At 42.6% G+C, this 23,775-nt stretch overlaps 2 pseudogenes; one reads left to right on the top strand and one right to left on the bottom strand.

The window, feature by feature from the left end:
- Positions 1–23,775, bottom strand: part of LOC100460870 (N-alpha-acetyltransferase 40-like) — an 82,899-nt pseudogene that overhangs the window by 39,404 nt on the left and 19,720 nt on the right.
- Positions 5,175–5,290, top strand: LOC112134112 (U2 spliceosomal RNA; annotated as a pseudogene).

The raw sequence follows: 23,775 nt of genomic DNA, 5'->3' as shown, positions 1-23,775 counted from the left end.
CAGGTAGTATGATGCCTCCAGCTTTGTTCTTTTTGCTTAGGATTGTCTTGGCGATGCAGGCTCTTTTTTGGTTCCATATGAACTTTAAAGCAGTTTTTTCCAATTCTATGAAGAAAGTCATTGGTAGCTTTATGGGGACAGCATTGAATCTATAAATTACTTTGGGCAGTATGGCCATTTTCACGATATTGATTCTTACTATCCATGAGCATGGAATGTTCTTCCATTTGTTTGTGTCCTCTTTTGTTGAGTGGTGGTTTGTAGCTCTCCTTGAAAAGGGCCTGCACTTGCCTTGTTAAGTTGGATTCCTAGGTATTTTATTCTCTTTTTAGTAATTGTGAATGGGAGTTCCCTCATGATTTGGCTGTTTGTCTATTATTGGTATATAGGAATGCTTGTGATTTTTGCACATTGATTTTGTATCCTGAGACTTTGCTGAAGTTGCTTATCAGTTTAAGGTGATTTTGGGTTGAGACAATGGGGTTTTCTAAATATACAATCATGTCATCTGCAAACAGAGACAATTTGACTTCCTCTTTTCATAATTGAATACCCTTTGTTTCTTTCTCTTGCCTGATTGCCCTAGCCAGAACTTGCAACATTATGTTGAATAGGAGTGGTGAGACAGAGCATCCTTGTCTTGTGCTGGTTTTCAAAGGGAATGCTTCCAGTTTTTGTCCATTCAGTATGATATTGGCTGTGGGTCTGTCATAAATAGCTCTTATTATTTTGAGATACCTTCCATCAATACCTAGTTTATTGAGAGTTTTTAGCATGAAGCGCTGTTGAATTTTGTCAAAGGCCTTTTCTGCATCTATTGAGATAATCATGTGGTTTTTGTCGTTGGTTCTGTTTATGTGATGGATTACATTTATTGATTTGTGTATGTTGAACCAGCCTTGCATCCCAGGGATGAAGCCGACTTGATCATGGTGGATAAGCTTTTTGATATGCTGCTGGATTCGGTTTGCCAGTATTTTGTTGAGGATTTTCACATCAATGTTCATCAGGGATATTGGCCTAAAATTCTCTTTGTTTGTTGTGTCTCTATCAGGCTTTGGTATCAGGATGATGCTAGCCTCATAAAATGAATTAGGGAGGATTCTCTCTTTTTCTGTTGATTGGAATAGTTTCAGAAGGAATAGTACCAGCTCCTCTTTGTACCTCTGGTAGAATTCAGCTGTGAATCCGCCTGGTCCTGGACTTTTTTTGGTTGGTAGGCTATTAATTATTGCCTCAATTTCAGAACCTGTTATTGGTCTATTCAGAGATTCAGCTTCTTCCTGGTTTAGACTTGTGAGGGTGTATGTGTCCAGGAACTTATCCATTTCTTCTAGATTTTCTAGTTTATGTGTGTAGAGATGTTTATAATATTCTCTGATGGTAGTTTGTATTTCTGTAGGATGGGTGGTGATATCTTCTTTATCACTTTTTACTGCATCTATTTTATTCTTCTCTCTTGTCCTGCTAGTGGTCCATCTATTTGGTTGATGTTTTCAAGAAACCAGGTCCTGGATACTTTGATTTTTTGAAGGGTTTTTTGTGTCTCTATCTCCTTCAGTTCTACTCTGTTCTTAGTTATTTCTTGTGTTCTGCTAGCTCTTAAATTTGTTTGCTCTTACTTCTCTAGTTATTTTAATTGTGATGTTAGGGTGTCGATTTTAGATCTTTCCTGCTTTCTCTTTTAGGCATTAGTGCTATAAATTTCCCTCTACATACTGCTTTAAATGTGTCCCAGAGAATCTGGTACATTGTGTCTTTGTTCTCACTGGTTTCAAAGAACATCTTTGTTTCTGCCTTCATTTTGTTATTTACACAGTAGTCATTCAGGAGCAGGTTGTTCAATTTCCATGTAGTTCTGCAGTTTTGAGTGAGTTTCTTAATTCTGAGATCTAATTTGATTGTACTGTGGTCTGAGAGACACTTTCTTGTGATGTCTGCTCTTTTATGTTTGCTGAGGAGTGTTTTTCTTCCAATTAAATGGTAAATTTTAGAATAAGTTCAATGTGGTGCTGAGAAGAATGTATATTCTGTTGATTTGGGGTGGAGAGTTCTGTAGATGTCTGTTAGGTATGCTTGGTCCAGAGCTGAGTTCAAGTCCTGGATATCCTTGTTAAATTTCTGTCTCTTTGATCTGTCTAATATTGACAATGGGGTATTAAAGTCTCCCACGATTATTGTATGGGAGTGTAAGTCTCTTTGTAGGTCTCTAAGAACTTGCTTTATGAATCCAGGTGCTCCTATATTGGGTCCATTGTATTAAGGATAGTTAGCTCTTCTTGTTGCATTGATCCCTTTACCATTACGTAATGCCCTTCTTTTTCTCTTTTGGTCTTTGCTGGTTTAAAGTCTGTTTTATCAGAGACTAGGATTGAAACCCCTGCTTTTTTTTTTTTTTGCTTTCCATTTGCTTGGTAGATCTTCCTCCATCCCTTTATTTTGACCCTATGTGTATCTTTTCAAGTGAAGTGGGTCTCCTGAATACAGCACATTGATGCAGTCTGTGTCTTTTAATTGGGGCATTTAGCCCATTTACATTTAAGTTTTATATTGTTATGTGTGAATTTGATCTTGTCATTATGTTGTTAGCTGGTTATTTTGTCCATTAGTTGATGCAGTTTCTTCATAACGTTGATGGTCTTTACAATTTGACATGTTTTTGCAGTGGCTGGTACCAGTTGTTCGTTTCCATGTTTAGTGCTTCCTTCAGGAGCTCTTGTAAGGCAGGCCTGGTGGTGACAAAATCTCTCAGCATTTGCTTGTTTGTAAAGGCTTTTATTTCTCCTTCACTTATGAAGCTTAGTTTGGCTGGATATGAAATTCTAGGTTGAAAATTCTTTTCTTTAAGAATATTGAGTATTGGCCCTTACTCTTTTCTGGCTTGTAGGGTTTCTGCCGAGAGATCTGCTGTTAGTCTGATGGGCTTCCCTTTGTGGGTAACCCGACCTTTCTCTCTGGCTGCCCTTAACATTTTTTCCTTTTCAACCTTGGTGAATCTGACGATTATGTGTCTTGGGGTTGCTCTTCTTGAGGAGTATCTTTGTCGTGTTCTCTGTATTTCCTGAATTTGAATGTTGGCCTGCCTTGCTAGGTTGGGTAAGTTCTCCTGGATAATATCCTGAAGAGTGTCTTCCAACTTGGTTCCATTTTCCCCCTCACTTTCAGGTACACCAGTCAAATGTAGATTTGGTCTTTTCACCTAGTCCCATATTTCTTGGAGGCTTTGTTCATTTTTTCTCACTCTTTTTTTCTCTGATCTTGTCTTCTCACTTTATTTCATTAAGTTGATCTTCAATCATTGATATCCTTTCTTCCACATGATCGATTCAGCTACTGAAGCTTGTGTATGCTTCACGAAGTTCTCGTGCTGTGTTTTTCAGCTCCATCAGGTCATTTATATTCTTCTCTACATTGCTTATTCTAGTTAGAAATTCATCTAACCTCTTTTCAAGGTTCTTAGCTTCCTTGCGATGGGTTAGAACACGCCCCTTTAGCTCAGAGGAGTCTGTTATTACCGACCTTCTGAAGCCTACTTCTGTCAATTCTTCAAACTCATTCTCCCTCCAGTTTTGCTCCCTTGCTGGCAAGGAGTTATGGTCCTTTGAAGGAGGAGAGGCATTCTGCTTTTTGGAATTTTCAGCCTTTCTGCACTGGTTTCTCCCCATCTTTGTGGTTTTATCATCTACCTTTGGTCTCTGATGTTGGTGACCTATGGATGGAGTTTTGGTGTGGACGTCCTTTTTGTTGATGTTGATGCTATTCCTTTGTTTGTTAGATTTCCTTCTAACAGGCCTCTCAGCTGCAGGTCTGTTGGAGTTTGCCAGAGGTTCACTCCAGATCCTGTTTGCCTGAGCATCACCAGGGGAGGCTGCAGAACAGCAAATATTGCTTCCTGATCCTTCATGTGGAGGCTTTGTCCCAGAGGGGCACCCACCAGATGCCAGCCAGAGCTCTCCTGTATGAGGTGTCTGTTGGCCCCTACTGGGAAGTGTCTCCCAGTCAGGCTACAGGAGGGTCAGGGACCCACTTGAGGAGGCAGTCTGTCCATTATCGGAGCTCAAATGCTATGGTGGGAGAACCACTTCTCTCTTCAGAGCTGTCAGGCAGGGACGTTTAAGTCTGCTGAAGCTGTGCCCACAGCTGCCCCTTCCCCTAGGTGCTTTGTCCCAGGGAGATGGGGGTATTATCTATAAGTCCCCAACTGGGGCTGTTGCCTTTTGTTCAGAGATGCCCTGCCCACAGACGTGGAATCTAGAGAGGCAGCTGGCCTTGCTGAGCGTGGTGGGTTCCACCCAGTTAGAACTTTCCCGGAGGTTTTCTTTACACTGTGAGCATAAAACCGCCTACTCAAGCCTCAGCAATGGTGGGTGCCCCTCCCCTCTGCAAGCTCCAGCATCCCAGGTTGATCTCAGACTCCTGTGCTAGCAGCGAGAATTTCAAGCCAATGGATTTCAGCTTGCTGGGCTCCGTGGGCATGGGACCCACTGAGCCAGGCACCAGAGGGAATCTCCTGGTCTGCCAGTTGCAAAGACCATGGGAAAAGCACAGTATCTGGGCAGTAGTGGACTGTTCTTCCTGGTACAGTCTCTCATGGCTTTCCTTGGCTAGGAAAGGGAAATCCCCAGATCCCTTGCACTTCCCGGGTGAGGCGATGCCTCGCCCTGCTTTGGCTCGCTGTCCATGGGCTGCACCCACTGTTCAACCATTCCCAATGAGATGAACCAAGTACCTCAGGTGGAAATGCAGAAAACACCCATCTTCTTCGTCAATCTTGCTGGGAGCTGCAGATCGGAGCTGTTCCTATTTGGATATCTTGCCGGAAATCCCCATCAGTCTCTTTTATTTTAGCTATTCTGGAGGATGTGTGGTGATATCTCATTGATTTTAATTTGCATTTACATGACTATTGAGGAAATTGAACACTTTTGGACTTTTTTTTATAAATTATATATCCAGCCTTCTACTCATTTTTCTATTTGTCTTTTTCTTTTTTTGTTATTATACTTTAAGTTCTAGGGTACATGTGTGTAACGTGCAGGTTTGTTACATATGTATACATGTGCCATGTTGGTGTGCTGCACCCATTAACTCGTCATTTACATTAGGTATATCTCCTAATGCTATCCCTCCCCACTCCCCCCACCCCATGACAGGCCCCAGTGTGTGATGTTCCCCTTCTTTCTCAGCCTTTTGGCTAAGATCTAGTGTAGTATCTGTTCTTATCAGTTTAATATTCGTCTTTTTCATATTGTTTATAGGAGTGCTCTGCACATTCTGGATGTGATCCCTTTGTCAGTTATGTGTGTATATATATTTTCTTCCACTCCAAAACTTGCCTCTTCACTTTCTTAATGATGTCTTTTGATAAATAAAAATTATTAATTTGAATGCGGTCTAATTTATCAATCTCTTCCTTTATAGCTACTGGTTTTTGTTATCTGTTTAAAAAATATTGCCCTACTCAAAGTTATAAAAACAATTTATTTTATTTTTTAATATTTATGTTTAAAGCTACATTCCTTCTGAAATTGATTTTTGTGGGTAGTTTAGGGTATGTTTCAAGACTTTCTTTTTACACATGGCTATCTAATTGATCTATCAGCATTAATTTTTTAATTATATTTTTAATTTTTTTGTATTTTTTGTAAAGATGGAGTCTTGCTATGTTGCCCAGATTGGTCTCAAACTCCTGAGCTCAAGTGATCCACCCACCTTGGCCTCCCAAAGTGCTGAGATTAAAGGTGTGAGCCACTGTGTCTAGCTACTTGTATTTTTGTACCCATTAATCAATCTCTCTTCACCCCTCCCTCCTTCCCACTACCCTTCCTGGCCTCTGGTAACCACTGGATAGAGTATATCTTCATGAGATCCGCTTTCTTCAGTTCCACGTGATTGAGAACATGCAGTATTTGGTTTTCTGTTTGAGTTATTTCACTTGGGATAACAGCCTCCAGCTCCATCCACATTACATTACTGCAAATGACAAGATTTCATTCCTTTTTATGGCTGTATAATATTCCAGCTTGTGTGTGTGTGTGTGTGTGTGTGTGTGTGTCACATTTTCTTTCTTCATTCATCTGTTGATGGGCACAATCTCGGCTCACTGCAACCTCCGCCTCCCGGGTTTAAGCAATTCTCCTGCCTCACCCTCCTGATTAGCTAGGACTACAGGCATGTGCCACCATGCCCAGATATTTTCTGTATTTTTGGTAGAGACAGGATTTCGCCATGTTGGCCAGGCTGGTCTCAAGCTCCTGGCCTCAAGTGATCTTCCTGCCTCAGCCTCCCAAAGTGCTGGGATTACAGATGTGGGCCACTGCACCTGGCCAAATTTTGGCTATTATGAAGAGTACTGCACTAGACATGGAGTGCAGAATCTCTTCCATATATTGATTTCCTTTCTTTTAGGTATATACTACATAAGTTTTAATCCTTGAAAGCCCTGTTTTAACTTACATAAGGCTATATTAACTATTTTAACTGTAGATCTGTGGGATCCCATTTTATTATTTTTATTTATTTATTTATTTATTTATTGAGAGGAAGTCTCCATCTGTTGCCCGGACTGTAGTGCAGTGGTACGATCTCAGCTCACTGCAACCTCTGCCTCTTGGGTTCAAGCCATTCTCCTGCCTCAGCCTCCCAAGTAGCTGAGATTATAGTGCAGGCAGCCACCATGACTCCTGGCTACTTTTTGTATTTTTAGTAGAGATGGGGTTTCACCATGTTGGCCAGGCTGGTCTTGAACTCCTGACCTCAGGTGATCTGCCTGCCTCGGCCTCCCAAAGTGCTGGGATTACAGGTGCGAGCTACCATGCCCAGCCACTGGGATCCCATTTTAATCAAGCCAATTTGTAAGTGCCAAAATTTGACTTTTTAAATTTTTTATTCATTGTGTTGGCACATCTATTCCCAATATCAGATATTTTAGGGCAATGGCTACTATGACTATGGGACATTTAGGCAAGAGTATAGTTAAAGTGAGCCACACCTATATTTCCTCTATTTTATATTTACTTTCCTAAGATTACAGGGGGTACAGTGTTTAAACTTAGTGGCATCTCAAAGTATAATTTGAGCTTCTGCATTGATTAAGTCTATGAATTGGAAATTTTTGGAAATTTGAATGTTGGCCTGCCTTGCTGGGTTAGGGAAGTTCTCCTGGATAATATCCTGAAGAGTGTTTTCTAACTTGGTTCCATTCTCCCTGTCACTTACTGGTACACCAATGAAACGTATATTTGGTCTTTTCACATAGTCCCATATTTCTTGGAGGCTTTGCTCATTTCTTTTCACTCTTTTTTCTCTAATCTTGTCTTCTTGCTTTATTTCATTAATTTAATCTTCAATCACTGATATCCTTACTTCCACTTGATCGAATCAGCTATTGAAGCTTGTGCATGTGTCACAAAGTTCTCGTGCCATGGTTTTCAACTCCATCAGGTCATTTAAGGTCTTCTCGACACTTTATTCTAGCTAGCCGTTCATCTAACCTTTTTTCAAGTTTTTAGCTTCCTTGTAATGGGTTAGAACATGCTCCTTTAGCTTGGTGAAGTTTGTTATTACCGACCTTCTGAAGCCTACTTCTGTCAACTCGTCAAATTCATTCTCTGTCCAGTCTTCTTCCCTTGCTGGTGAGGAGCTGTGATCCTTTGGAGGAGAAGAGGCTCTCTGGTTTTTAGAATTTTCAGCTTTTCTGCTCTGGCTTCTCCTCATCTTTGTGGTTTTCTTGACCTTTGGTCTTTGATGTTGGTGACCTACAGATGGGATCTTGGTGTGGATGTCCTTTTTGTTGATGTTGATGCTATTCCTTTCTGTTTGTTAGTTTTCCTTCTAACAGTCAGACCCCTCAGCTGCAGGTCTGTTGGAGTTTGCTGGAGGTCCACTCCAGACCTGTTTGTTTGGGTATCACCAGCGGAGGCTGCAGAAGAGTGCTGCCGGATCCTTGCCCTGGAAGTTTCGTCCCAGAGGGACACCTGCCTGTTTGAGGTGTCTGTTGACCCCTACGGGGAGGTGTTTCCCAGTCAGGCTACACAGGGGTCAGGGACCTGCTTGAGGACGCAGTCTGTCCATTCTAAGATCTCAAAGATTGTGCTGAGAGAACCACTGCCCTCTTCAGAGCTGTCAGACAGGGACGTTTAAGTCTGCAGAAGCTGTCTGCTGCCTTTTGTTCTACTATGCCCTGCCCCCAAAGGTAGAATCTGTAGAGGCAGTAGGCCTTGCTCAGCTGAGGTGGAATCTGCCCAGTTCATGCTTCCAGGCTGCTTTGTTTACACTGTGAGCTACTCAAGCCTCAGCAATGGCAGATGCCCCTCCCCTCATCCAGCTGCAGCATCGTGGGTCGATTTCAGACTGCTGTGCTAGCAGTGAGCAAGGCTCTGTCAGCATGAGACCCCACCGAGCCAGGCATGGGAGGGTATCTCCTGGTCTGCCAGTTGCTAAGACTGTTGGAATAGCACAGTATTTGGTCAGGAATGAACTGTTTCTCCAGATACAGTCTGTCACAGCTTCCCATGGCTAGAAAAGGGAAATCCCCCAACCCCTTGTGCTTCCTGAGTGAGGCCATGCCCTGCCCTACTTCAGCTTGCCTTCCGTGGGCTGCACCCACTGTCCAACCAGTCCCAATGAGATGAACCTGGTACCTCAGTTGGAAATGGAGAAATCACCTGTCTTCTGTGTTGATCTCGCTGGGAGCTGCAGACTGGAGCTGTTCCTATTTGGCCATCTCGGAAGCGACTCCAAGCACTTGACTTTTATACACACTTTTAAAAGGGGGTGAGCTAGCTTGAAGCAGGCTTACAGTTACAGTGGCACGAAAGCAAGGATACAGAGGCAGAACAATTAATTAAATTGTGACAGGTTTATAACTCAGGATTACACATGACCGTTGCCAAGCAACCCAGATGTCTGTCATCTAGGTTTTGCTCAAAAGAGCCTTGCACTGGTTTATCTTATAACCTTCACTATGGTGCCCAGACAGCTGGAGTTCAGGTCTGCTCAGGCTTATCACAACCTTCACTGTGCTTCTTAGATAAAACAGAATACTTGAAGTTACTAGTTACAGAGAACAAGAATCTATAAACTCGTACCATAAAACAAAGGCAAATTTGTTTTTCCTCTCCCTATGTTGAGGGAGTGCTGGGAGAGTCTCCAGAGCACATTCCTTTGTGTCTTGGCCTCTTAGATAGTATTATCAAGACTTTCCCTGGGTCTGGGCTGTGCCCATTGCTGCCTCTGGGACAAGTCAGCCTATTACAGGAAAGTTTATTTCTTTCTCTTTTTAATTTATTTTTCTTTATTTCTTTAATTTCTCACCTCATCATATGGCAGAAGACAAGAGAAGCATGAGAGCCAGGTGAAAGGGGTTTCCCCTTATAAAACAATGAGAACTCACTCAGTACCACAAGAACAGTATGGCAGAAACCACAGCCACGATTCAATTATCTCCCACCAGGTCCCTCCCACAACTTGTGGGAATTATGGGAGATACAATTCGAGATAAGATTTGAGTGTAGACAGAGCCAAACCATATAATTCCACCTCTAGCTCCTCCCAAATTTCATGCCCTCACATTTCAAAACCAATCATGCCTTCTCAACAGTCTCCCAAAGTCTTAACTCATTTCAGCATTAACTCAAAAGTCCACAGTCCAAAATCTTGTCTGAGACAAGGCAAGTCTTTTCTGCCTATAAGCCTGTAAAATCAAAAGCAAGTTAGTTACTTCCTAGATACATACGAACTACAGACATTGAGTAAGTACACTCGTTCCAAATGGGAAAAATTGGCCAAACAAAGGGGCTACAGGCCCCAGGCAGGGCAGTCAAATCTTAAAGCTCCAAAATGATCTTCTTTGACTCCATGTTTCACATCCAGGCCACGCTGATGCAAGAGGTGGGTTCCCATGGTCTTGGGCAGCTCTGTCCCTGTGGCTTTGCAGGGTAGAGCTTCCCTCCCGGCTGTTTTCACAGGCTGGTGTTGAGTGTCTGTGGCTTTTCCAGGTACATGGTGCAAGTTGTCAGTGGATCTACTATTCTGGGGTCTGAAGGACTGTGGCCCTCTTCTCACAGTTACACTAGGCAGTGCTCCAGGAGGGACTCCATGTGGGGGCTCTAACCCCACATTTCCCTTCCACACTGTCCTTGCAGAGGTTCTCCATGAGGGCCTCGCCCCTGCAGCAAACGTCTGCTTGGGCATCCAGACATTTCCACACATCCTCTGAAATATAGATGGAAGTTCCCAAACCCCAATTCTTGACTTCTGTGCACTTGCAGGATCAACACCACATGGAAGCTGCCAAGGCTTGTGGCTTGCACCCTCTGAAGACATGGCCTGAGCTCTACTTTGGCCCCTATCAGCCATGGCTGCAGCAGCTGGGATCCAGGGCACCAAGTCCCTAGGCTGCACACAGCATGGGGACCCTAGGCCTGGCCCACTAAACAATTTTTTTCTCCTAGGCCTCTGGGTGTGTGATTGGAGGGGCTGCCATGAAGACCTCTGACATGCCCTGGAGATATTTTCCTCATTGTCTTGGGGATTAACACTCAGCTCCAAGTTACTTATAAAAATTTCTGCAGCCAGCCTGAATTTTTCCTCAGAAAATGGGATTTTCTTTTCTATTGCATTGTCAGGTTGCAAATATTCTGAACTTATAGCTGTTTCCCTTTTAAAACTAAATGTCTTTAACAGCACCCAAGTCACCTCTTGAAAGCTTTGCTGCTTAGAATTTTCTCCAACCAGATACCCTAAATCATCTCTCTCAAGTTCAATGCTCCATAGATCTCCAGGGCAGGGGCAAAATTCTGCCCGTCTCTTTGCTAAAACACATCAAGAGTCACCTTTGCTCCGGTTCCCAACGAGTTCCTCATCTCCATCTGAGACCATGTCAGGCTGGATTTCATTGTCCATATGATTATCAGCATTTTGGTCAAAGTCATTCAACAAATCTCTAGGGAGTTCCAAACTTTCCCGCATTTTCCTGTCTTCTTCTGAGCCCTGCAAACTGTTCCAACCTCTGCCTCCTACCCAGTTTCAAAGTTACTTCCACATTTTCAGGTATCTTTTCAGCAGAACCCCACTCTACTACTGGTACCAATTTACTATATTAGTCTGTTTTCATGCTGTTGATAAAGACATACCCAAGACTCGGCAATTTACAAAAGAAAGAGGTTTAATGAACTAACATTTCCATGTGGCTGGGGAGGCCTCACAATTATGGTGGAAGGTGAAAGGCACATTTCACACGGCAGCAGACAAGAGAAAAGTAACAGCCAAGGAAAAGGGGTTTCCCCTTATAAAACCATCAGATCTCGTGAGACTTATTCACTACCATGAGAACAGTATGGGGGAAACCGCCACCATAATTCAATTATCTCCCACTGGGTCCCTCCCACAACATGTGGGAATTATGGGAGATACAATTCAAAATGAGATTTGGGTGGGGACAGAGCCAAACCATATCACAGGCCAAGCCAACTCTGAGAAAAACAAAAACAAACACACTTTTCTTTGAGGAGAAGAGTTCAAAGTTCATTTGACTTCTTCAAGGAATTTTCTATAAAAGTTTACCAGAACAGGTGGTTAAGAAAAGGCAAAACAGATGGTTGGGCAGCCTGCATTATCTCAGCATGGTGATGAAGTGGTCCTGCCTCAGCTGGCATCACTGCTGTAGAGTGGGGTTAGTTATGATGTGACACAGAAGTCCAATGGTGTGACACAATGAGGGATCCATCCCCTGCTTAGATTCTGAGCAGAAAGGGGCCCTGAGCACCAAATGCTGGATATGCAGGGAGATCACAAGCAATAGAGAACATACCAGGGCAAAGTGCAGAACTTAAAGACACCGACAGAGAATGAGCTGTAGCACTGTGCCACCAGTCCCATTAACTAATGAAACGGGTAGCCATAACATCTTGTAGGAATATTTAAAGGGAAAAAAGGGTGACCACAGAAATCAATACATGAACATTTGGTATTCAATGACTACTTCATGTCCAAGCTGGTTTGGAATCTTAAATCAGAAGCCCACCTATATCAATACAGGTCAATTTTGACAGTCAGATAACTTAAATAAGCCTCATGAGCCTTGTGGGGAACACAGAACTGGAGACTCCTGATCCCATTGAAAGTGAGAAGCCACTACCCAGGCCACTGAGTGTTACCCTGTGGGAACAAAGAACTCCTGACACCAAATCTTCAGATTTTTTTTGAAGCTAGAACCTCAATTTGTATGTGTAACCTCCAAGTTTTTTAACTTTGACTCAAATTCTTATAAATGCTGGTGCAAGGCAAACAAAACACATCTATTATGAGCCAACAGTTTGTGACCTCTGCATTTATGGTTCCCTTTCAACCCATATCCAATATCACCAGATCTCTATAAAAGTCCCCCTTTCAAACGATCTGGTCCCCATTCCCAGATACCTCATCCCCAGATTATCTTTCTGTCTTCTGTCTTTGAATGGAAGATTCTTTGCCAAACTTTTGATTCAGTCCTCCTAAGATTTGCATTTCAAATCATCTTTCTTAGCTTGGCCCACTGCAGTCTTTGAATGAGTGATCTTCCACCTTTGTGTTTGACCTTGGCATCCATGGAATACACCCCAATTCTGGGGCTTGGCATCTCTGTTACTGTTTTTGCCAAGAGAGAGTCTGAAATAGGATGTGTGTGTGTGTGTGCGCATGCATGTGTGTGTGTGTGAGTGTGTGTGTGTGTGTATTTCCTTAGCTACACTGTAATTAATAATTACAATTAGAGGTTCTCAACCTTTACTGCACATTACAATTACTTAGGAATGACTTAGGAATTATACAAATGCTTGGGCCCCACCCTAGAGATTCTGATGCAATTTGTCTGGATTACACAATTAGGCATCAATACTTTTTAAACGTTTTCCAGTGATTTAAATGTGCAGCAGGGTTACAAACCACTGAAGGAAAGGCAGCAGAGCACATGATTCAGAAGGCAGACCTACCTCTGGGGCCACCTGAGCTCCCATTCTGGTTTTATCATTCAATGGCTATGTGACCTCAGCCAAGTGTCTACAGTGTCTAAGGCTCCCTCAATCACACAAAACACATAACAGGCTGCTTCATGAGGCTGTGTGACAGTTAAATGAAGCACTGTTTGTGAAGTACTTAGCAAGTATGCAATAAATAATGGCTATTATTATTATCAGCAGCTGTGAGAGAGAATTTTATAAGCATTTATTATTTAACAATATTTTCAGTATTCTTGCTACTTAAAAAAATTTTTAAAACATCCATATTAAAGACCTATTGGATTACTCACACAAACACACACAAACACTTATATACACACACATAAACTAACTTAGTAAAATGTGTACTCATTTCAAAATACTGTTTCAATAAATCATTTTCATGACAGCATAGAAATTACAGTTAAAGAAACCCTTTGAGCATTGTCATATGTAGATACCTGAGCAGAATAATGTCATCAATTTGTTAAATATAGTTGCTGCCTGATATGGTTTTGTTGTGTCCCCACCCAAATCTCATCTTGAATTGTAGTTCCCATAATCCTCACATGTCATGGGAGGGACCTGGTGGGAGGTAATTTAATCATGGTGGTGGCTACCCTCGTGCTGTTCTCATCATAGTGAGTGAGTTCTCCTAACATCTGATGGTTGTATAAGGGGCATTTCCCCCCTTGGCTCTGCACTTCTTCCCGCCACTATGTGAAGAAGGACGTGTTTTCCTCCCCTTCTGCCATTATTGTAAGTTTCCTGAGGCCTCCCTAGCCCTGCAGAACTGTGAGTAAATTAAACCTCTTTCATTTATAAATTACCCAGTCGTGGGTATTTTTTCGTAGCAGTGTGAGAACAGACTAATACAGTAAATTGGTACCACAGAGAGTGGGGTGCTGCTGTAAAAATATCAGAAAATGTGGAAGTAGGATTGGAACTGGGTAACAGGCAGTGGTTGGAACCATTCGGAGGGCTCAGAAGAAAGGAAAATGTGGGGAAGTTTGAAACTCCCTAAAGACTTGGAGGGTTCAGAAGACAGGAAGATGTGGGAAAGTTTGGAACTCCCTAGAGATTTGTTGAATGGCTTTAATCAAAATGCTAATAGTGATATGAACAATGAAGTGCAGGCTAAGGTGGTCTCAGACGGAGATGAGGAACTTGTTGGGAACTGGAATAAAGGTGACTCTTGCTATGTTTTAGCAAAGAGACTGGTGGCATTTTGACCCTGCTATTGAGATCTGTTGAACTTTGAACTTGAGAGAGATGATTTAGGGTATCTATTGGAAGAAGTTTCTAAGCAGCAAAGATTTCAAGAAGTGACTTGGATGCTGTTAAAAGCATTCAGTTTTATGTATTCACAAAAATAGGCTTTGGAATTGGAACTTATGTTTAAATGGGAAGCACAGCATTAAAGCTCAGAAAATTTGTAGCCTGACGATGTGATAGAAAAGAAAAACCCATTTTCTGAGGAGAAATTCAAGCTGGCTGCAGAAATTTGCATAAGTAACAAGGAGCCAAATGTTAATGGCTAAGACAATGGGGAAAATGTCTCTAGGGCATGTCAGAGAACTTTGCGGCAGCCCCTCCCATCACAGGCCCAGAGGCCTAGTAGGAAAAAAATGGTTTTGTGAGCTGGGCCCAGGGCCTTGCTGCTTTGTGCCATCCTGGGACTTGATGCCGTGCATCCCAGCCATGGCCAAGGTACAGCTTGGACTGTAGCTTCGGAGAGTGCAAGCCCCAAGCCTTGGTGGTTTCCTCATGGTGTAAAGCATGCAGGTGCACAGAAGTCAAGAACTGAGGTTTGGGAAACTCCACCTAGATTTCAGAGGATGTATGGAAATGCCTGATGTCCAGGCAGAAGTTTGCCACAGGGACAGAGCTCTTATGAAGAACTTATGCTAGGGCAGTGCAGAAAGGAAATATGGAGTTGGAGCCTCCACACAGAGTCCCTACTGGGGCACTGCATAGTAGAGCTGTGAGAAGAGGGCTACCATCCTCCAGACCCCAGAATGGTAGATCCACCAACAGCTTGCACCATGCACCTGGAAAAGCCACAGATACTCAATGCCAGCCCATGAAGCCAGCCAGGAGAGGGGCTGTACCCTGCAAAGCCACAGGGACAGAGCTGCCCAAAGTCATTGGAGGTCACCTCTTGCCTTGTCTCAGATGAGGCTTTAGGCTTGGACTTTTTAGTTAATGCTGGAATGAGTTAAGACTTTTGGGTGCTGTTGGAAGGGCATGATTGTGTTTAGAAATGTGAGGACATGAGATCTGGGAGGAGCCAGGGGCATAATGATATGGTTTGGCTGTGTCCTCACCCAAATCTCATCTTGAATTGTAGCTCCCATAATCCCCATATGTCATAGGAGGAACCCAGGGGGAGGTAATTTAATCATGCAGGTGGTTACCTTCATGCTGTTCTTGTGATAGTGAGTGAGTTCTCACGAGATCTAGTGGTTTTATAAGAGGCTTTTCCAGCTTTGCTCAGCAATTCACTTTCCTGCTACCATGTGAAGAAAAACATGTTTGCTTCCCTTTCCACAATGATTGTAAGTTTCCTGAGGCCTCCCCAGCCCTGCAGAACTGTGAGTTAATTAAACCTCTTTCCTTCATAAATTAGCCAGTTTTGGGTATTTCTTATAGCAGCATGAGAATAGAGTAATACAATGCCTGAGCATCCATTTCTAGGCCTGACATAAATTGTTTGAAACCCAGTAGTACCTGGTCACCTTTGACCTGGTTAAAACTTACCCTCCTTTTGTGGTATTTGTGATAAAGCCTGCTTGTTCCTCATCCCACTGACCCTAAATCCAATACATCCCACAGCTGGTGAACAGGATAAAAACTAACCATTGGCCAGGCGTGGTGGCTCATGCTTGTAATCCCAGCACTTTGGGAGGCCAAGGCTGGTGGATCACGAGATCAGGAGATCGAGACCATCCTGGCTAACATGGTGAAACCCCATCTCTACTAAAAATACAAAAAAAAAAAAATTAGCCAGGCGTGGTGGTGGGCGCCTGTAGTCCCAGCTACTAGGGAGGCTGAGACAGGAGAATGATGTGAACCCAGGAGGCAGAGCTTGCAGCGAGCTGAGATCATGCCACTGCACTCCAGCCTGGGCAACAGGTGAGACTCTGTCTCAAAAAAAAAAAAAAAAAAAAAACAACCATCAACACTAGAGTCATGTAGTCATGTAAATGAGTTTCCCAGCTTGCACACATTTTCTTTAAACCAGCCAATCCACAAGCTCCACAGAAAAGCCTAAGAAATCACATTCACAGACCCTAATAAAGGCCTAGTCCCACTGGTCCTCTTTCCCTTTCTTTGTGCCCCCTCTTCACCTGCTGGTTGAGCTCCCCACTGCCTCTGGACTTCCCATCACCTGCCTCTCCCCTCAGCACTCCTAATATCTCTGGACCTGTGAGTAATAAATTTCTTCTCTTTTATGTATTTTGGTTTTGTCTCCTCACTGTGTCTCACCTGACTGACACACCCAAATCTAATTTTTCTCCCAGTCAGGGCTCTCCTAGAGAGGGGCTATCTTGGATAAAGGAAACTTTTGACAGAGAGACCTCAAGACCAAATTGATACAAGTCATGACAAACAGGGGAATCTAGGGGAATCCATCATTTAAGAAATGTAGATAGCCATAGTGGCAGCATATTTTTTAACCTCTTCTATCCCCTCCATAAAAGTAATAAAAGAAAGTAGGAAGGCAAAGCAGAAAGTTAAAGTTCAATATTTACACTATAATTAGGTTGACAAGATGTCCCACAGAGTCTAGAATCCAAACAGGTGCATAACAAACCCGGGCAGCTACAAGTTCTGTGTGGCATCATTACCTGGACCAAGGGAAGTTGAAGGTAGCAACATGGCATCTGATGGACCCAAGAAATCCAAAATATCCATCCGTGGATCACCTGAAAAGCTCCGCAGGCAACTTAGAGAACAGCAGATGAAACTGGAAGGGGTTAGGACAGCCCAACAACAGATAAATTGAAGGGGCCCCAAGAAAGGTCTGAAGTAGATAAAATGGTCATTCTCAAAATAGCCAATGCTCCCTTCAGTCCTGTTTCACACTGAAGAGAAACCGAATCTACAGAATTTGACCATAACTGATAGAAAAAAAGGCAAAAAACAGGATCCAAATTGAACAAGACAAGGACAATGGATACAAACGAAAAAGAAGTACAGATCAACGTGGGGCACAGGAATTGAACCAGGAAATATTAAAAAGCAAATTGCCATATTTTTGGCCACTCTACAAAATCATTAGAAGAAGAAAGTCTGTAAAGTTAGCAAGAGCTCTCTTAAACCCTCTCATTTTAAAAGTTGAGAAACACTAATTTCACATAAAAATAATAAATAAAAAAGATTGAGGTCAAAGAGATAAAGAAACAGAATAAGATTATTCAGAAAATGTCTGAGTCCCAGAAAGACAGAAGGAAAACATTCCCTAATATTTCAAAATCAGCAAAAAGACATCAAAAAATGATAAAATATATTAAAAGAAAATATGCATCTGAAATAGAAAGTATCAGAAAGAAGGTGACAAAATTCAATAAAGAATTAGAAATATAGAAAAATCATTTCAGAAATGAAGACTAAGTTAGAAGGAACACAAAAGAAAATAAACATAATAGATAATGCCTTAAGAGAAACAGAACACTGAAAAGTTAAAATTTTAAACTGAAGAGAAAGATAAGTTGGATTAGGCAGAAAGTAACAAATACAAAAGATAGGTGAAGAAAATGCAATTAATGAATAATAGACATTCCTGCAGAACAAATTAAAGCCAGAAAACAGAACAAGCATTGTTTTCCTGAAATAAAGAGATTTAAAACTACCTATACGTTTGTAAAGTACCTCATGTCTGTTTCTAGTGAGGGGCTCTGGCTGCTTCCACTCATGGCAAAAGGTGAAGGGGAGCCTGTGTGTACAGAGATCACATGGTGAGAGAGAAAGCAAGAGAGAAGAGGAGGTGCCAGGCTCTTTCCAAAACCAGCTCTCAGGGGGAATTCTCATCGGAACTAACAGAGCAAGGACTCATTCATTATTGCAAAAGACAGCACCAGAGTTTCCTAGGATCCAAACACTTCCCATCATACCCACCTCCAATGCTGGAAATCAAATTCTAAATGAGATGTCAGGGCCACTATGTCCAAATCATAGCACAGGACTTTCTTAATACTCCTGAAGTCGTACAAAATAAGTAATTCCAACTGCAACAAACTATCACTCAAACAAAAGAAAATCAGTAGGATTGACAAGGTTTGGTTGTGTCCCCACCCAAATCTCATCTTGAATGTTAGTTCCTGTAATCCCCACATGTGGTGGGAGAGAATGGGTGGGAGGTAATCGTGTCATGGTGGGGGGAGGTTTTGTCCATGCTATTCTTGTGATAGTAAGTTCTCACAAGATCTAATGGTTTTATAAGGGGGTTCCTTTTCACTTGACTCTCATTCTTCTCCTTCCTGCTGCCACGGGAAGGACATGTTTGCTTCTCCTTCTGCCATGACTGTAAGTTTTCTGAGGCCTCCTCAGCCATGCTGAACTGTGAGTCAATTAAACCTCTCCCCTTTATAAATTATCCAGATGGGTATATCTTTATTAGCATCATGAGAACAAACTAATACAGTAAATTGGTACTGGGTACTGGGCAGTAGGGGTACTGTAAAGATACCCGAAAATGTGGAAGTGACTTTGGAACTGGGTAACAGGGAGAGGCTGGAACAGTTTGGAGGGCTCAGAAGAAGACAGGAAAATGTGGGAAAGTTTGGAACTTCCTAGAGACTTTCAGGGCTCAGAAAACAGGAAGATTTGGGAAATTCTGGAACTTCCTAGAGATTTGTTGAATAGATTTAACCAAAATGCTGATAGTGATATGAACAATAAAGTCCAGGCTGATGTGGTCTCAGATAGAGATGAGAAACTTGTTGGGAACTGGAACAAAAGTTACTCTTGTTATGCTTTTGCAAAAAGACTAATAACATTTTGCCCCTGCTCTAGAGATCTGTGTAACTGAACTTGAAAGAGATGATTTAGGATACCTGGCAGAAGAAATTTCTAAGCAGCAAAGCATTCTAGAGGTGACAGAGCATAAAAGTTTGGAAAATTCACAGCCTGACTATGCAGTAGAAAAGAAAAACCCATTTTCTGGATAGAAATTCAACCTGGCTGCAGAAATTTGCATAAGTAATGAGAAGCCAAATGTTAATTTCCAAGTCCAAGACGATGGGGGAAATGTCTCTAAGGCATGTCAGAAACCTTTATGGCAGCCCCTCCCATCACAGGCCCAGATGCCTTGGAGGAAAAAATGGTTTCGTGGGCTGGGTCTAGGGCCCCCTGCTGCATGCAGTCTAGGCACTTGGTGCCCTGTGTCCCAGCCACTCCAGCCATAACTGAAAGGGGCCAAGGCAGTACAGTTTGGGTCACAGCTTCAAAGGGTGCAAGCTCCGAGCCTTGGCAGTTTCCACATGGTGTTGGTCCTATGGATGCACAGAGGACAAGAATTGAGGTTTGAGAACCTTTGCCTAGATTTCAGAGGATGTATGGAAATGCCTGGATGTCCAGGCAGAGTTGTGCTGCAGGGGTGAAGCCCTCATGGAGAACTTCTGCTAGGGCAGTACAGAAGGGAAATGTGGGGTTGAAGTCCTCAAACACAGTCCCCCACTGGGGCACTGCCTAGTAGAGCTATGAGAAGAGGGCCATCGTCCTCCAGACCCCAGAATGGTAGATCCACTGACAACTTGCCCCATGAGCCTGGAAAAGCCATAGACACTCAATGCCAGCCATGAAAGCGGTCAGGAAGGGGGCTGTATCCTGCAAAGCCACAGGGGCAGAGCCTCCCAAGGTCATGGGAGACCACCTCTTGCATCAGCATGACCTGAATGTGAGACATGGAGTCAAAGGAGATCATTTTGGAGCTTTAAGATTAAATGACTGCCCTATTGGATTTCAGACTTGCATGGGGCCTGTAGCCCCTTTTGTTTTAGCCAATTTCTTCCATTTGGAATGGATGTATTTACCCAATGTCTGTACCCCCATTGTATCTAGGAAGTAACTAACTTGCTTTTGATTTTAGAGGCTCATAGGCAAAAGGGACTTGCCTTGTCTCAGATGAAACTTTGGACTTAGACTTTTGAGTTTATGCTGGAATGAGTCAAGACTTTGGGGGACTGTTGGGAACCCATGATTATGTTTTGAATGTAGAAAGGATGTAAAATTTGGGAGGGGCCAGGGGCAGTATGATATGGTTTGCCTGTGTCCTCACCCAAATCTTATCTTGAATTGTAGTTCCCATAATCCCCACATGTCATGGGAGGGACTCAGTGGGAGGTAATTTAATCATGGGACAGTTTCCCACATGCTATTCTCATAATAGTGAGTAAGTTTTCATATGATCTAATGGTTTTATAAGGGGTTTCCTCCTTCGCTCAGCTCTCATTCTTCTCCTTCCTGCCACCATGTGAAGAAGGATGTGTTTGCTTTCCTTTCCACTATGATGGTAAATTTCCTGAGGCCTCCCCAGCCATGCTAAATTGTAAGTCAATTAAACCTCTTTTTTTTTTTTATAAATTACCTAGTCTCAGGTACATCTTTATTAGCACTATGAGAAAAGACTAATACAAGGATGTTATATGTCATGGTGATGTTTTATCAGGCAGCACCTTTCCTATTTTTACCACCAGAAAACACAAAATAAACACATTATTTCTATATGGGAACAAGTTAACCCTTGTCAGAAAGTAGAAGTTATTCTTATTCTGCCAAGTGCTTGATTTTTGCACAGAAATTCATAAGAAAAAGCAGAGGTATAAAGATGATGCACAGAGAAGACAGTCACAGAGACACTGAGACAGAGAAAGCGGGCTTAGGGACATATGATGTGTTGTAACAGACACTGAAAACCAGATTCTATTTTCATGACCCTTGGCACAGACATCACATCACTAACACTGGCACCAAGTCAGAATTGTAGCTGGCTGAAGGAAATATGTCAAAGGTCAGAGACACATTATTGCAATCACATTACAGGCACATTAGAGTTACAGAAACTTATTTGAAGTCTTCCCACCATCCATTACAGTGGTACACCTCCAAGCCATATCACTCCCTCATTGGCATATAAACATAATTATCTGCTTATTGAATTTGAGTATACTGAAAGCTCTATCCCACTCTGTTTATATTTAATCAATTTTCTGCGAAGATAAAAATTATAAGAGTAGGAAGTGTGTGTGTGTGTGTGTGTGTGTGTGTGTGTGTGTGTGTGTGTTTTGCAGTAGCTGGAGGAGGAAGGTGCTAGGAATGGGATCTTCCAATGGTTCTAAAACGTGGCTGCACACTAGAATCATTTGGGAAAATTTTAAGAATCCCAATGTCCATGCTCTCTGGACTCAAACCAAGCTAGTCAGAATCTCCAAGATAAGGAGGCAGCAGTAGTATTTAAAACTCCCTTGGTGATTTGCATGCATAGCCAAGGTTGTAAAACATTGTTTCCTCTCTGTCCCACTCATCTAACTTCTGGATCATCTCCAAAACTATAAAAGCATGCCTTACTATCTCCCATATTTTAAAATCTTCCTTGATTGGGGTTGAGACTCGGGACTACAGATTGAGTTTCCTTAAATTCACCATGGTATAGATTATGTTCTTCTAACTGCTTATTTTATTAATTCACTTTTTTTAGAGATGAAGTCTCACTTTGTCACCCAGGCCGGAGTGTAATGGTGCAATCATAGCTCACTGCAGTCTCGAACTCCCACCTCAGCCTCCTGAATAGCTAGAACCACAGGTGCATTCCACCATGCACAGCTAATTTTTTTAAAACAAATTTTTAAAGATGGGGTTTCACATCTTGCCCAGGCTGCTCTCAAACTCCTGGCCTCAAGCGATCCTCCCATCTCAGCCTCCCAAAACGCTGGGCTACAGACATGAGCCACCAAACCCAGCCTATATATATATAATAATAGAGCAGTCAAATTAAAAAAAAATTGGTTTCTAGAGGTAAGATGATTGGCCTAAAGCAGGAGTCATGGCTGCATCCTCTCTGGTTGTGTGGGTCCCATTCATTCTTTGCTTTGATGTACTATTGTCCAGTGTGCCCATCTCACCTCTCCAAAGAGGCTGCAAACTTCCTGAGGCGAGGTCACATCTGCCACCTGGGTCCTTCCCTCCACTTTGCATCATGCCTCATTCACAGTGGGAACTCTACGGCCTTCTGATTTCTCTAGGATGTGTCACTCCCATTGAATAGCAACACTTAAAAACATTTTTAAAATTTAATGTGCTTTCCTACTGCCTCAGTATGTTTTTGTTCACATTTCTAACATAATCCTGACATAATTGCCTTCTCCACACACCCCTCTTGTGGTTTTCACCACACCTTACACCACAAACTCTACCTCTCCAGAATGTTCCCCCTTGGATTGGTTTCCATGGAAACCTGTCTCTGGGGGAGAAAAGTGTGTGTTTGCTGAAGGAGAACCATAAAGACAGGTTGCCTCCTGGTGTAAAGAAGTCACCAAGGGAGATGGAGAGAGAGTTGAGGCAGAATTGCACCAACTCTAGTGGGAAGCTAATGCACTTCATGCCAGTTCAATCCTGTAGACACAGGGAGAGATGTGAAATCCCAACCCAAGGCAGAGGCAAATTAATAGGGTTGCCTTGTCACACTGAATTAAGCCTTCCAGTTTAGAATACTCCTACTCCAGGTCACTCAGTCTTCAGTGGGTGAGGTGGGGGGTGGGGGGGCGGTAGGAGGAGAGGAGATTATACTGAGACTTGTCAGTGGAGAGTGAGCCAAGGTGGCCCCAAGCAAGGCATGGGGCCTACTACTTACAACAGAGGTTGGGGTGCAGTCCCCACACATGCCCACAAGGGGTCACAATGATTCAAAATAAAGCTATTCCTCACCGCCTTCTTGAGAAAAAACAAGAAACTGCCTTAGAACTAGCAGTCTTCAAAGATACAAGGAGACTCTCAGAGAATCTCCTTGGTACATTAGAAAGCAAGCTATGAGAGGAGGTGCAGAGGCCACGTGAGCAGAGCCTCCAAGTCACCTGGGATGTGCGTACTATTCAGTAGGAGCCACAATTCAAGATGGAATGCCATAGATGTGTTACAGGTTTACTACAAAGGAACAGGGATTGGTGGCAAACTTTTCAATAAGCCACTCCAGTTACATGAAGTTACTCTCCCTGTTTCCTCTGATTAATCATTTAATAAACACTCGTGAAGCTTCCACCTAACCATACACATGCAATGTGAAAGATGCTGAGAAATTAAAGAAAATAAAGAATATTGGAGACCTCCCCTCCAGGAGCTCAAAATCTAAATGTGGAGATTGTTTTATAACCAAAGATGGTGATGGCTGTGAGATCACTCAGCTATTGTGGTGACCTATTTATCTGCACGAGTACTCCTGAAGGGAAACAATGACTTAGAGCACTAGTATGTACTCTCAAACAAGGGTCTACAAGAGATGTTCCTAATTTGGGGAAGTATCCTAGAAAAAAAACCACACACTTGCCTTTAAGTGATGTCAAGTTTCATAAGCTTCACTGTGACACAAGGTCTTGTGTTGGTCTCCCAAAGTTGTTACTGTTCTCCCAGCAATATTCCAATGGTCCACCAAGCAAGCTGGGACTTTGGACACCAAATCAGTTAAGCCTCATTTTTTAAGCCCTTTGTACCATGTAAGGCCTGAGCACTTCAGCAAGTCAGGAGGCTAAAGTTTAGAAATCAAAATTCAATTTAGTATGCATAAAATAGTAAACTGGAGTGG

The sequence above is a fragment of the Pongo abelii genome, chromosome 5 (assembly GCF_028885655.2).
Source record: "Pongo abelii isolate AG06213 chromosome 5, NHGRI_mPonAbe1-v2.0_pri, whole genome shotgun sequence".
Lineage (NCBI taxonomy): Eukaryota > Metazoa > Chordata > Mammalia > Primates > Hominidae > Pongo > Pongo abelii.
Note: the sequence above shows the minus strand (reverse complement) of the source record. Positions and strands in the feature narration are given on the sequence as shown.